The following is a 15774-nucleotide window of genomic DNA, read 5'->3' on the forward strand; positions in this document are numbered from 1 at the left end:
TATTTACAATAGCCAAGTACTGGAAACAGCCTAAGTGCCCATCAGTAAATGAGTGGATTGAAAAACTGTGGTACAGTTACATGATGGAATACTATGCAGCAGAAAGAGAGAAAAAATGACCTTTTGTGACAGCATGGATGGGACTAGAGAGCATTATGCTAAGTGAAATAAGCCTGTCAGTGAAAGACAAATACCATATAACCTCACCTATAAGAAGAAACCAATGAACAAAAATAAACTAACAAGCAAAATAGAACCAGATGCATAGAACATGGAACAGACTGACAGCAGACAAAAGGGAGTGGGATAATGGTGGAAAGAAGGGGAAGGGACTAGTTGAAGAACGTGTATGAAAGACAACAGTATGGGGATAGTCTGTGGGAGCAGGGGTGGGATGGGTTGGGTGGAGGAGAGTAAAGGGGGACAAAATGGGACAACTATAATAGAATAACAATAAAAATTAAAGATTTTTAACTTTATGTTAAATTGGTGTTTGTGCAATCTTAAAATGTTAATTGCCAAGATTATTTAACATTTGATCAAAACCCAGCCATAGATTCATAATCCATTCCCATTCTTTACTTAATTAAAAATAAAAACTGCTGATTTTAAGCCTGAGAAATTTTCTATGACCTAGCAACTTAAAGTCCAACCTTCTCTGGTTTGTAACTAAATGAAAAATACCTGCTAATTAAGAAGGGGGAAATGGTAGTTTTGTGGAATTGAACTGAACTCATTTTTTTCTGATTAAATGCCTTTAGGATTGTAAACTCATTTAATTCAGCTTCTTGTAGAGGATTTTTAAAAATTGCATAGCTTTGGTTTAAATACTTCTCAATGGTCCTATTTGCCTCTTTATTTTTTTTTTCCTGGAAAATGCATATCTCTGACAGCTGCATTTATTTAGGAAGGTTTTGTAATTTTAAATCTAAATTGGAATACTTATAATTTTGCTTACATTTTTATTTCTCTAATTAGAGCAAGGCTTTTTTCAACACTACAACAGCAGTGTATATCAGCACTTTCTCTGATGATGAAAAATTCTCTGTCTCTCCAGTATTGACATGTGGTGATTGAGCAGTTTTAATGTGGCTTGTGTAACTGAATAACTAAAATTTTAAGTCAACTTTTTAACATTTTGCAATTTTTGTTTATTTTTATTTTTCTTCTACAGTTGTCTCACTGTCCTTCCATTGTTCTTCCCTGACCATCCTCTACTCTCCCAGTGAATCCCCAGCCTGTTGTCCATGCCCATGGGTCATGTATATTTGTTCTTTAACTAGGCCCTTCCCCTTCTTTCTTCCTTTATCCACGGCTCCTCCTCTCTGGTCCCTGTCAGTTTGTTCTTTGTTTACTTTCTTCTGGTTCTATTTTGCTCATTCGATTTGTTGATTAGGTTACTATTATAGGTGAGATCATATCATGTTTGTCTTTTGCCACCTGTCTTAATTCACTTAGCATAATGATCTCTAGTTCTATCCATGCTGTTGCAAAAGGTAAGAGCTCCTTTCTTTTTGGTGTGTATCATTCCATTGTGTAATGTACCACAGTTTTTTAATCCATTCATTTACTGATGGGCACTTAGGCTGTTTTCTGCACTTGACTATTATAAATAATGCTGCTTTGAACATAAGGGTATATGGTTTCTTGTGAATTAGCATTTCAGGATTCTTAGAGAATATTTCCAACTTTGGAACCACTGGGTCAAAAGGCAGTTGCGTTTTTAGTTTTTTGAAGAAATTTCATACTATTTTTTAAAAAATAGTCACACATTGACAATAACCAGAGGGGAGGGGGAGGGAGATAACAAGGGATAGAAGGGAAAAGATCATAACAAGAACATGGATAAAGGACCCACGGACAAAGCAAAAGGAGGGAAGGATGGAGGGTGGGAGGTGGTTGTGGGTGGGGTGGGGGAAAGTGGTGGGGGGAAAATGGAGACAACTGTACTCAAGCAACAATAAAAACTTATTAAAAAACAAAAAAAAGAAAAAATCAATGGTCACACAGGGCTAGTGGCTGTCACATTAGAGTAGTATGGTTGTAGAAATACTGTCACCCATAAAGGGTAGAGAGAAGAAAATATTTTCCTGTTTTACTACCTCACAAAATTTTCTTTTACAAACTTTTGAGGAAAAAATTATGTTAATGATTCTTTCTGCATAGAAATTAAAGCATAAGGAAAATTGCAGAATTTGGTCAAGTCGAGTGTAGAAAATAGGTAGTCCTGTGTGGTAATTGATCAAGGGAAAGATCGGAAGGGATGGTATGGAACATGGGGGATGGAGAGGGCATTAGGACTACCAAACAGTAGCAATAATTGGACTGCAGTGACCAAGTTCATATTTTCTTCGAGAATGGATGGGTCTTCAGTACAAGAAATAAGATTGGCTTGCAGTCTAATCTTAATTTTCTTCGAGTCATTCTTATTTTTTTCCCTGACATTATTTCTACTGTGTGTAGATTTAAAGGATCTTTGGCATTTTTCAAATCTCTAGAGAAGAGTTAACTTGTAAATCTAGAAATGTTATTAAGATGAGGAAGTAAAGGGTCATGCACATACATGCTTGTTTTTTATAGTTATGTGGTTTTTCTCCAGTTCATTATTCTGAGGTGAATAGAACAGGGAGGGAGATGCTGACCCACATTATATTTGGCTGAGCTGAATTGGTGAAAGCTAGAGAGTGTTCTCAAACTTCTTAGTGTTAGTTTCTCAAACTTGTCTTGTCTACCTGTCTTTAATACAGAGCTACACATAAGTGGGTGGCCTCTTAAAACACAACACAACTACTTCTAATGTAGGCAAAACACAAGATATAAAACACAAGAAGCAAAGAAGTTAATTTAACTTGCTCTGGGCCACACATCAGACATCGGCCTCAGCAATCACCAAATGAAAAAGACAAAGCCTCTAACTCTTAGAGCTCAGAGGAGCAATAGCTACTATGCAGAATGTGTAAACCCAGCATGCAATTGTGGTGAATTTTATGATAATGGCAGAAAAATCTGATGAGCTTTTTTTAGACAATGCCAGGAATTTCCCCCCCTCACATAAACTCTAATCTGTAAGTAACCCACAAAGCAGGTATTACGTACAGTTTTCAAATGTGGACAGTGAGGCTCAGGAAAGTGGCCTATCTGCATGAAGCCTTAGACCCTGACCCTGGGTGCATGAACAGAGAACATAGTATCCACACTCGCAGGGCAAAGACCTCATAAAAGAAAGAGGAAGCAGTTTGGTTTCTTCTCCCTCCCTCCCCTGTCAGAGACTGACAGCGCCCCTGTGGGGGAACAGTGACTAAGGCAGTGAGAGGAATTGGAAAAAAGAAGGAGCAGTTTATCTTTCCTGCAGACACCAGGCTACAGACTTTCTTAAGGCAATATGAGGATGAGCAAGTGTTTCCCCCTCACAGGTGACTTGTGCTGCTTACTGGGTGAATTAGTTAGGGAAATATGTTACTGTGAGTATTTCAGTAGACACTAAGGAAACCAGTTCATTTTTTCCCCTTGGGCCATAAAATTTTACTGACTTGAAAGACTTTGTGACAACTCAAATTGACATTTTTAAATAAAAAAACCCTCCAGTACATTTATACAATAGGATACTATGTGGATGTAAATAGAAAGAAATCTTACGTTTTGTGATGACATGGATGAATATAGAGACTATTATGCTAATTGAAATAAGCCAGTTAGACTGATACCATATAATCTCACTTATATGTGAAATCTAATTAACAAAATCAATTGACAAAATGGAAACAGGTGAGACACATGGAACAGATTGACATCTGGCAGAGCGGAGATAGGGAATGGATGTAAGAAGGTGAAGGGATTAGTCAAAGAACAGATATGCATAACCCATAGACACAGACAACAGTGTAGTGACAGCCAGAGAGAAGGAGGACTGGGGGATGGGTAAAAATGGGCAAAAATATGTCTTCCACATGTTGTTAATGAGTATTGTCTGAATGAGAATTTCATAAACAAAGTGTTCTATTTACAATTACCTGAAGGAGAAATTGCCTACTAGATCATTCTTGCTCAGTGCTCTGAGAAGTATTTCAGTAGAGAAATACTTCTCTACTGACATTTTTAAATAAAAAAACCCCTCCAGTACTCTGTTTTCAGTAGAGAAAACATGTAATTTTGTTTAAAACCATTCTTCCTGCACTTAAAATGCAACTATTGTTTTCCTCTTCCAAAGTTAAGACCTGTTCTGCAGAATGCATTTGCAAAAGTGTCATTAAACTTAATAAATATGAGTGATTTAGAAAATTCAGGCAATTCACGCATGATAGTGGGATTAGGGAAACAATTTTGGAGGAGAGTTGGGCTGTACAGAACCATTTTATTACACTCTTTAGCTAGGTTCACACTTCTGTTTAGTGGTGGTCTGGTACTGAGAGGGTATAAATATTTAGTTTTCTGTGGTCATGGAACCAATTTTTTAAATTTATACTCTAGTAGTAACCAATGTTAATAATGCTAAGTTTAAGCATGTGCATGCTATTTGCTCAATCTATATACAAGTTAGGCTCAAAGGATTTTGCACCATGAGCCAGCTTGAACGTGCTATCAAAGATGTAATCATAAGGTTTGTAGAATTAGAAAGAGAAGATGACCGAACAAATACAACTACGGGAAATTTTTCCAGCTGCCAACAAGTGTTTTGTTGATGGTTCCAGACTTTTAAAAGTGCTGTAACTTCAACATTCGAACCTCCTTTTTGTGTGCATAACAAACATTCTTGCTCTGTTTAATTTTAACTAGACTGAATGGTGCTTACACTTTCCAGATACCAGCTGTTGAAGCAGCAACTTTCAAATGATTTTGCAGATCGGCGAACACATTATATCATTGTGTGTTTTGCAGCTGTCTCTTCAGTTAGCCTTGCTTTGCTTTTTGCAGAGTAACTTGTGTACAGTTACAGAAGAGGATTTGTTTTCCTTCAACAGTCTTGGCAATTAGTGCTTTTCTAGCTCCAGTTTTTCCTCAGTGCAGTAGGTACCCTGTATTGTGGACCATTTACAAACCAGGGAATTACTTGTCCTGGCTTAAGTCACTTTAAAATTATTTACTCAACATATACTTGAGTGCCTATTGTGTTTGCAACATCATGGATGGAACTGGAAAGCATTATGCTGAGTGAAATAAGCCAGGTGTTGAAGGACAAATACCATATGATCTCACCTTTAACAGGAAGCTAAACAACAAAACAAACAAGCAAGCAAAATATAACCAAAGACACTGAAATAGAGAACAGGCTGACAGTGACCAGAGGGGACAGGGGAGGGAATTTCAGGGGGAAATAGGGGAGGGATTTAGAGGAACATATATAAAGGATACATGGACAACAACTGAGAAGGGTGGAAATGGGAGGGAGGGGGGAGCACGAGGGTGGGATGTGATGGGAGTAATAGACAGAAAATTGTACTTGAAAAATAATTAAATAAAAAAATTGGAAAAAAAAAGAATACTCTGCTAAATGTTTTTAGCCATGGAACAGTAAATAGTATAAAAATAGTATAAGTTAGTTGAATGAAGTTGAGAAAGGAAGGTTGTTCTAAGAAACACCAAAGTTCTGGAGAGGAAAGATAGCACATTACTTTAACACATTTGAAGGAAACCCAGTGAGGCCAGAGCAATGAGTCCAAAATCAGAATATCGTAAGGTAGAACTTGAAACATAGCAGGTAGACTGTGGCAGGCCATGGTCTTGGAATTGAGCCCGAGGTAATGAAAAGACTTTAGAGGTTTTCAGCAGGGAGTACCAAGGTCAGATTTGTGTTTCTGATAGGAAAAGATGACTCGGTATAATATGGAGAATAAATTAGAGTCAGACTGGATGCAGTGAAACTGTAGTATGTTATTTCCTATTATTCAAAGCTAAATTATCAAAATATAGTAAATAACTTATAAATAAGGTCATTTATTTAACACTATTATTTGAAATAGTAAAATACCAGAGATAACTTAAATGCACTTTAAGTCAAATGTTTGAAAAAAAGTATGTTGCTTAGCAAACTTGTTAACTACAAAAAATTGCCCAGAAAAATGTTATGTCAATGGAAAGTTGAATAAAGTATGCTATAATTTGTTAAGAATTTATCTCTGAAGAACAGTGTTAAATAAAGAATGCAATGTGGCTAAAAGTATATGTAGTGTGCTATCAGTTTAGTGTCAAATAGGAAAAATATGACTATTTGTTAGCATTTTAAAAGGAAACAATGGAAAGACAAATGCCATCTCAATAAAAATGACTTCTAGGGGCAGAGAGAAAATGAATAGTAGGAAACCGGTCAATGATATTCTTTCAAAATATTATTTCCTTTAGCACAATTTCATATATTTGTATATGAAATATACAAATATGTGTTAATATCATTTAGAAACAAGATTGTCAGCATGTCTTATATGCATTTTATATATGTTTGTTTGTATGTATATAATAAAAGAAGTTAAGTAATGATCTTCAAAAGTTAAAAAAAACAATAGGCAAGAAAGGGGCAGTGGAAGTGGAGAGTCCCAGTTGTTGTCTGATGCACACCTTAACTGATGTATACAATTGCAAGCTAGAGGGTGGATGATAGAATTTTAGGACTGGAAGATTCACTAATTTAAGCCCTTGGTTTAAGATGTGGAAACTAACTTTCATGATAATTAAACCACTGTGCTAAAACTTTTAAAGCTAGTTAATGGTGAAACTATTTAGTGGCAAAACTGGGATTAGAATCCAGGTCTCTAGGGAAACTGCTTTAAATTGTGTCTCCAAATTTTAACATTTTTCCTGATTTATTTATTTATTTTTCTATTCCTCCTTATTTTATTTTTTTCTTACTGTTGTTGAAGTACAGTTGCCTCCATTTCCCCCTACCACTCGCCCTGCACCACTCATCACTACCTCCCACCCTAATCATACCTGGCTTGGGTTTTGTCCATGTGTTCCTTGATCACCCTTCCCCTTTTTCCCATTATCCCCCCGCCCCACCATAGCCTCTGGTTACTGTCAATTTGTTTTTTATTTCCATGTCTCTGGTTCTATTTTGCTTGCTTGTTTGTTTTGTTAATTAGGTTTCACTTATAGGTGAGATCATATGGTTTTTGTCTTTCACTGCCTGGCTTATTTCACTTAGCATAGATGCCTCTCCATTTTTACTTTGTTTTCCATTTTATTACCTTCATTTAACCTTAGCAATATAGTAATCAATAAAAGATTAATGTCTTTTAATATGATTACAAATTGCTAAAATAAGGTCCTAGAGCATAGGAGAACTGTTTAATGGTGGCTGCGTCTATCTCTTGCTACCTGACTTTGTCCAGTGCATGCATTGAGCCCAACAATCTGCTGTGTATATTTACCCCATCAGTCTCACTTTTCTCCATTACTCAGTGAGCAAGTATTGATCACCACCTGTGTTCCCGGGACTGTAATTAGTGTCAGGTGTACATTTGAGTAAAGTTCTGTGCTTGAGCTCATAAAGTGTGGGAGTAATGGGAGCAGTACACAGGGCAGCAGGCAATGGGAGCACAGGCCGTCCACAGCCTCAGCTGTAGGGCATCCAGCCCTTTCTGGGAGTTAGGGATGGCTCCCTGGGCTTGAAATTTGATTAAAGGCAGTGCTGACATTGTAGTCTTAAATTTTCAGGAAGTGGAAGTTTAGGGAAACCTTTACCAAGCTATAAAACTAATATTCATATTTCGTATTTGTCTTTGATCCTTCTGATTTGCTTTGATATGTTTATTCTGAAACTTTTTCTAGGGTTGGCCTTGAGTGCCGACTGCAGGTCAGTTCTGTAACCAGAGAGTCACTGTAAACTGGTACTGTGTTCAATCTTAGGCCAGCCCTCACCTTATGGTAGTAATGACAAGGGTACTCACCTCTGCGGCAGTCTTTTCTGTTTTTAGACTATAACATCCGATCCCAAAGAGATGTCGTTGGTCTTTAACACCTTTAATTTTTAATAACTCTAATTTTAGTGACAAAACTATAAAAGTCTAATATTCTCGTTGTAGGGAATATGTTATTGCCCTCATTATACCCTCATTCTGTCCGAGTGCCCAAATTTTGGCAGACAATGGTGTTTACACATTTTATGTTCTGTAATAACTCATTTCTTCACTGCTTTCACTGGACAAATTTACTTTGCAAAATTTAAGATATGCTCTTCTGTGTGTGTGTTTAAACATGAAAATAGGCATGTAAAATGGTAGTAATCTCATTTACTTGCCTTCTTGATAAAATCAACTTTGTTCTCTGTGTTTTCCTTCTCAGCCTTTGCTTTCTTATCACTTTTCTTGGTCTGGTTTAACTTTCTTCTTTTATTCCTTGCTTTTATCATCATGCTTTTGCTCTTGCTCATCTTCTGAGCAAGCAAACAGACCTCTGGGCAATGAAGTCTAGCAGCTCAGAACAACAAAGAAAAAAATAAATAACACACTAACTGTAAAGAAGAAACTGTGTTTCCTGGAGATGAATTCGTGCCAAAGCAGATGCAAGAAGAAGCTGCTCTGGCAGAGACAGGGAAGAACTACAGATGCCTCACAGTGTATACTTCCTAGATTTAGTGACATGATAGAAACAAAGAGAAAAGGCACTGAATTTCTGTAGCAGGTTTATCACAGATACTAACAATAGAGAGAGAAGATTAAATAAATCCAAGCAACACAAAAAAGACATATTTAAAACATTTATATTTTGTGGCAGTTTGCTTATTTTGCAAATAGCAATCCACAACCATTTGAGCAGTGATACAAATCTGATACTATTTTTGTACTATAAGGGTTAATATGTACCTTGCCGTGAATAGTACTATTCATTAAATTGAGCATTGTTTTGCTAAATTTCTGTGTGCTTTTCAGAAAGATGAGTTATTTGCTTAGTTTCTTTTGTTTATCTTATTAATGTTTTGTCGCCCTTTTGTTTTGCTGTGAGAATGAACTTTTGAAATGACAATTTATTAATGAGCCACAAAACACTCAATTTGCCAACATATTAAAAATATTTGACTAAAAAAACAGTACCTCTATTTCTGTTTATTTGGCATGGGAAATTTAACATCGTATTTGATGTTACTTTTTCTACAGCAGTAATATTTCCTCACATTATTAGTATTATTATTATTTTTAGAATTCATTATTATCCTTTACATTTGAGTAACATATCTATAATGGAACAATGAAACAATAACTGCAGTGGAATAATTTGAGCCAATCCATTGTTTTCTTAAAGTGGTCTTATTTGTTTTAAACTTTGAATGTACGTGGATATATCAGGCAGAAAAAACCAGGTTGAACAAGAAAAAGAAAGATTTCTGTGGGTGTGTTCTGGAATTTTTCTAAATTGCTCCTAACACCACAGATTTGCTGGAACAAAGAACGACCAGGGGTGGTGACTGAGAGGAGAGGCTTTCCTGTATGCCAGGCAAGACCTAGGGGCCCGGTCAGCCCTTTCCTAAGTGTGTGGCATTAGATTGGTAAGAATAATGATAACAGACAAGTAGGTATCAGGCTCCTTATATGTAAAATGGCCCCAAACTGGTGCCCACCTGAGAAGGCAATTGTGAGACAACACATGAAAATCATTTAGCATTGTCAGCCCTTAGGAAGGACTGAATAAATTGCCATTGGCTAATGATATCACTATTATTTCTCTAAGTTTTACTAGTTTCTGCCTATGAGATTAGCCATACAGCATCATCAATGCAGATGGATTTTAGATTTAATAACATTGGCTTGTTTTGTCTACTGAATTAGATTTAATATTTAAATTTATATAACATATAATTCAAGGAACTCCTTCATAGGTTTTTCTTTTCTTTTTAGAATATTGACACATGAATATATATTATTTTATTTAATACAGTAGTAATAGGCAATTAATAGTCATGTATGTCATCAGAAGCAAAAAATAATACTTTAATGCATTCATATATTGAAATATTTAATCCACATATTGTCTATAATATCTTTATGAAACAAATAGTGCCAATATTAAATGGAGTTAGAGAGAAACTACTAGGGATTTTTGTGTGTGTGTAGGAGGCAACAATACTTCATTTCAATAGCTGACATATTTGCTTAGTCAATTTATATTTAAAAATATTTTATTTTATTTTTATTTTGGAGAGAGAAAGAGGGGGGGAGAAAGAGACAGAGACAAACATCTATGTGAGAAATGAACATCAACTGATTGCCTTTTCCTGTATGCCTTGAATGAGAACTGAACCCACACCTAGGCATGCGCCCTGACTGGGAATTCAACTGGTGACCTCTTGCTTTGCTGGATGACACCCAATCAACTGAGACACACTGGCCAGAGCTTATTATTTTTTCTTGATTAACAATTAAGTGCTAGTGAAAGTTATTGGATGCTATGACTGTTTAGCTCCTTAAGCAAAAGATAGGTCAAAACCATTTGATTTGTTAACTGTGCAATCAGCATTACGCAAAAGTAATAACCAATGATGCATGGCTTAGCTCTGACCTTAACCTGCAATTACTTCTCCATAAAGCTCTGCTGCTGCCTTTGTACTTTATCCGCAAATTAGCTAATTTTCAAGTTGTGAGGTTAATTTTTATCTATGTTACCTTTAAACTAAATACTTATTGTTCCCTTAGCACTTTAATACTTAGAAAACATACTGGAGTGAATTTCCTTGCCTGAATCTGTGATGTCATGACCCTTTATTACAGACCCTTTGGAAGATGTGAAACAGTTTTACATTAAGCAAAGATAGCCAAGGCAGCCTGCTTTATTACAGAAAGAGTCAGCCCAGCAAATATCACAAGCACCAGTGTTTTCCTTTGCCAGAAAACACACTCTAATCATTCAGATCAGAGACTGCCTGTAGTTGTTAAAACCAAAATCCTCACTTTGATCTGCATTTAATTAGATTTGACATAAACTTTTGCAAAGCGTGCCTTTAAAAAGTCCGTGCTGACTCAGGGGTCACTATATGGTTGCATGTTCTTTTAACTTATGAGATGAAATTATCTCTTTGTGTTTGGGGGAATGGTCTATGTGACAATACCGTCAAACCAATTTCTTCAATTGCTATCTACCTGAAGCACACACAAGTATGCTAAAATGCCTTTTACATTCTCATATTCTTACTGCAATGTAACTTATATCAATGTGTATATACATATTTGGGTTTATTTGCCTATAAGTTCTTAAAATAACACGATCATAGATGCTCTGTCTTAAGTGAGTTCAATATTTCATTATGAAAGGTCCTTAAGTTATTTACATTGGGCTTATTACGCATGAAATTGAAAGAGTCTATTTTCCTTTTTTTTTCTGAATCAGTAAATAGTTCATTTACATAAGCATAAAATACAGACTCAATGACATGACTAGCCATGACCATTAATATTTAATTTTCATCACTCTGTTATCCTTTAAATGAGTTTTTAAAAATAACCCTGGTAAATAGAGCACAGTAAAAGGGATCATCAGAGATTACGGAAGAGTAGAATTTCCCAGAGGATGATGAGAGGGCCTTCACTGAAGACTCATTTTAGGTAGCTGGGGCGGGGTATGTCCACCCTGCCCCAGTCAGAGGCAGTACTGCTTTTATTTCATATATTTTGTCTCAGAGTCGGTGAGATATCTTGGAGTGGGAAGTGGTGTTCTTGACTAGCGTTAATTTAGAACAGATGGAGATTGTACATTCAAGCATATTATAGACCTATTGTACAAATCTCTTGCTCTTAAGAAACTCCCCACAGTTTTACCCTGCCTCACCTGCCCACACCATGAAGGGGTGACAAGTGTGCTCAGTATTCGTCGTTAAGGCTTCATTGTTTATATCAGATCTTCATTGATCTTTTATGTTTAATCTGTTCTCCTCCTGACCCATAATACATTGCTTATCTTTCCTGTTTTAAAAGTTATTTACTTATTTACTTACTTATTAACTTATTTAATACTTGTTGTTCAAAACTGCTTCTTCTGACATTCTTGTTCCATGCAATATTGTTGTTGGATGATTTTTAGGAGGAGAGATAAGTTATACATTTCTGTTTATAATCTTTTCCTGATTATTCCTTGATTTATTTTTATTGTATTGCCACAGTTAATATTTTTGTTTGCTAACATACATATGCTTAATTCTAAGTGGACACTAATATGATGCATTCCAGTGTGCCAATATGATCCGCAGATCTTGAGTCCTAGGTTCTATAAAATTTAGATCTGTACCACCTATACTGCTATTATTTCAGTACTTACTAGAATCAATACATTTTGGGGCATATTTATGTGTTTAATATATTGACTCAGGTTCTTAAGTTACTTTTTACATGGTGGGGAAAAAGTAGGTTTACAGTGTTCATATGAAAAATAATATAGTAATTAATAAATAACAATGCAAGAATTAACTGTGTTTTACATACTTACATCTATACATGATCATACTTTTGCCCCATCCTACATTATACTGAAATGAAGGCAGGATTTACAAATTTAAAAAATCACAAAATATTTTTTAATAAAAAATTAGAGTTATTTTTTCAAACAGCATTTAAAACATAGGCATTAGCTGTGTAGAGAAATTCTTGTCAGAAGCAAGCTTTCCATGGACTGGAGGTGGGAAGCAGACTTGGGAATATAACATAATGTCCTGGCAAATGTGGCCAGTGGGCTGAAGAGTGCCATGCAAATTGAGAACATTTGTGGATGTGGAATGAATGGGGGTTTGGTCTGGGTGCCAAGTCAATGTAAGGAATGAAAGCTACATCCCATGAAGATGGTTTAGTGACAACCCTGGCTTTCAGCAAGTTGATGAAAAGCTTTATTATTCCAATTCTGCAGCGGGGGCAGGAATCTTTGGGTTTAAGCTCACCCAAGAGTATTACCTCATTTCCAAGTCTAAGTACCAGGTTCTGATGGACGGTATGAAATTGTTAAACCCTGTGGATTTTGAAAGGCCTTTTGAAATCATCTCTGTCAACAGGAGTGATTTTAAGATACACTAAGAGGTTTTTAAAAATTAATTTTACTTCACCCTACTTTAAAAGGAAGCAGAGAGACATATTGATCAGTATTGTCATGTGGTGTGCATTTTCTATATGAAATAATTATTTGTGTCACTGGACATGTTATGTGAGAGCATCACAATCTGCCCTTCCTTGACTTCCCTCTGCTTGCTTTATTCAGTAACAATCAGTGGGCCTACCTTGGCCTTAAAGTGAGGTTGTCCTCCAGCTCTGGAGAAATGTAAGAGGTTTGCCTGATTTGCTGTCAGCTCACCACTAGAACTGTCATTCCCATACCCACCTCCTGACTGTAGTCTTGCTTGACAGAATTGTGACCACCCTTGCTTCCCTGTGACCTCAGTTTCCAATCCACTCTGTCTGACTGTTTCCCTACCTGGCCCTTATTTGTTTTCTCTGTACTCTTGTCCTCTTACCAATATCACTGCCCTGTTGATAGCCAACTGCTGCCTGTGGTGTGGACATGACACAGATTGGAAAATGGAGTAAAAATTTTAACCTGCTTAATTACCCAGTAGGTTTGGTTTTAAAAACCTGTGCTTTATTCCATATGAGACAGTTTGTGTTATGATATACATATATGGTAAGAATTTCGTTGATGTTTCTGGTGTTGTCTATTCAGTTTTGCCTCAGAACAAAAGTGTTGGTGTTGTTTTCTGGTCTGGTACATACACTCTGCCCCTACCTATGTGTTATCAAAGAGTGACTTATTATTATATTGGTGCAAATTAAGAAACATCTTTATTCCCATTTAATAGGAACTCATATAATTTCTTCAAATAGTGAAAATTTTAAATTATTAGACCAATGTGGCTAACCAATTAAGTTTTGATTTTAACCCTAAAAAGGAGAAGTATTTTATAAAGTATTTTATACTTTTATAAAATATACCATATGACTTTATATCTGAGCAGTTCAGGGAAGAATCATTTTTTAAAAGAATATTTTTTTATTTATTTTTAGAGAGAGTGGAAGGGAAGGAGAAAGAATGGGAGAGAAACATCAATGTGTGGTTGCCTCTCATGTGTCCCCTGCTGGGAACTGGCCTGCAACCCAGGCATGTGCCCTGACTGGGAATCGAACCAGCGACCCTCTGCTTCACAGGCCTGCACTCAATCCACTGAGCTACACCAGCCAGGAGAATCTTAAATTTTAAAATGGGCCACATGGATATGGAAAAATATCCATATGGAAAAATTTAAATCCTGCAATTTTATGGAGAGACCATGGAAGTTAGAACTTTCAAAAGTGATTTTGTAAATACACACATGGCTAATTTAGCATAATCAAAAACATTATATATTTGAATTTAATTGCAATATACCTTTCAAATTTCTATAATGTCATCAGCTGGGATTTATCCCTTTATGTAATACACTTCAATTCATCTTCAGGACCTGATTCACACATTAATTGTCCATCATCTTTCAAGTGAATCATTTTCACTTAAGGGCTTTACTGAGATATTTCATAATTAGGACCAATGAAACAAACAAACAAAATACCCTTTATTTCAAAATCTAGATCTGCTAATTATGAGCTGTTTGACCTTGGAATAATTGTGTATGTTCTTATGTAAACTGGTACAATAGTACCAATTTATTACTAGTAACTGGCTCCATTTTTATTTTTTATTGTTTATTCTATTACAGTTGTCTCAGTTTTCTTCCCTTTTGACCCCCTAAACCCAGTCTATCTCTCTTGCCCATAGTCGATCCACTTTGCATTGTCCATGTCCATGAGCCATTCATACACGTTCTTTGACTACGCCATTCCCCTTTCTTCCACTCTGTACTACCAGTCTGTTCCATGTCTCTGGTTCTACTTTTCTCATTAGTTTATTTTGTTTATTAGATTTGAGTTGTGAGGTCATATGGTATTTGTCTTCATTGACTGGCTTATTATTTCACTTAGCATAATATTCTCCAGTTCCATCCATGCTGTTGAAAGTGGTAGGACCTCTTTCTTTATGCAGTGTATTATTCCATTGTGTAAATGTACACAGTGTTTTAATCCACTCTTCTACTGATGGGCACTTGATCTGTTTCCTACACTTGGCTATTATAGGTAGTACTGCTATGAACGTTGGGGTGCATATGTTCTTTTGAATTCATGTTTCAGGATTCTTAGGGTAAATTCCAAGCAGTGAAATAGCTGGTTCATAAGGCAGTTCCATTTTTAATTTCTTGAGGAAATTCTATACAACTTCCTACAGTGGCCTCACTAGTCTTCATTCCCACCAAAAGTGCACCAGTGTTCCCTTTTCTCCATATCCTCTCCAACACTGTTGTTTGTTGATTTATTAATGTTAGCCATTCTGACAGGTGTGGCGTGATATCTCATTGTGGTTTTAATTTGCATCTCTGAGATGTTGAGCATCTTTTCATATGTCTATGGACTATTTATATGTCCTCCTTGGAGAAGTGTCTATTCAAGTCCTTTGCCCATTTTTAATAGGATTGTTTGTCTTTCTGTTGTTGAGTCCTATGACTTCTTTATTTATTTTGGATATTACTGTATTTTGGTATGTATAATGTACATCCATATTTTTATGCACATTATACAAGGTATTAGTATACCCATGTTATGTAATCATAGTATGTAATAATACCCATTTATAATGTGCATCCTTATCTTTCCCTCAAAAATGTGGGCAAGTAAGTATGCACTATACATTTCAAAATACAGTAAACCCTTGTCTAATATATTGTTTATAAATATATTCTCCCATATAGTTGGTTCCCTTTCATTTTGGTGGTTTCTTTAACCCTGCAGA

The 15774-nt window shown here is 35.9% G+C and overlaps 1 long non-coding RNA gene across 1 annotated transcript; it reads right to left on the bottom strand.

The window, feature by feature from the left end:
* Positions 1-1575: 1575 nt before the first annotated feature.
* On the bottom strand, positions 1576-15138 carry LOC118978256 (uncharacterized). The gene is made up of 3 exons (XR_005064677.1): positions 15051-15138; positions 7179-7189; positions 1576-1586 (listed from the first exon to the last, which is right to left on the bottom strand). It is a non-coding gene; the product is annotated as an uncharacterized LOC118978256 (long non-coding RNA).
* Between the last annotated feature and the right edge of the window lie 636 nt (positions 15139-15774).

This window comes from Sturnira hondurensis, unplaced genomic scaffold, assembly GCF_014824575.4.
Source record: "Sturnira hondurensis isolate 20B ecotype Veracruz unplaced genomic scaffold, ASM1482457v3 Scaffold0021639, whole genome shotgun sequence".
Taxonomy (NCBI): domain Eukaryota; kingdom Metazoa; phylum Chordata; class Mammalia; order Chiroptera; family Phyllostomidae; genus Sturnira; species Sturnira hondurensis.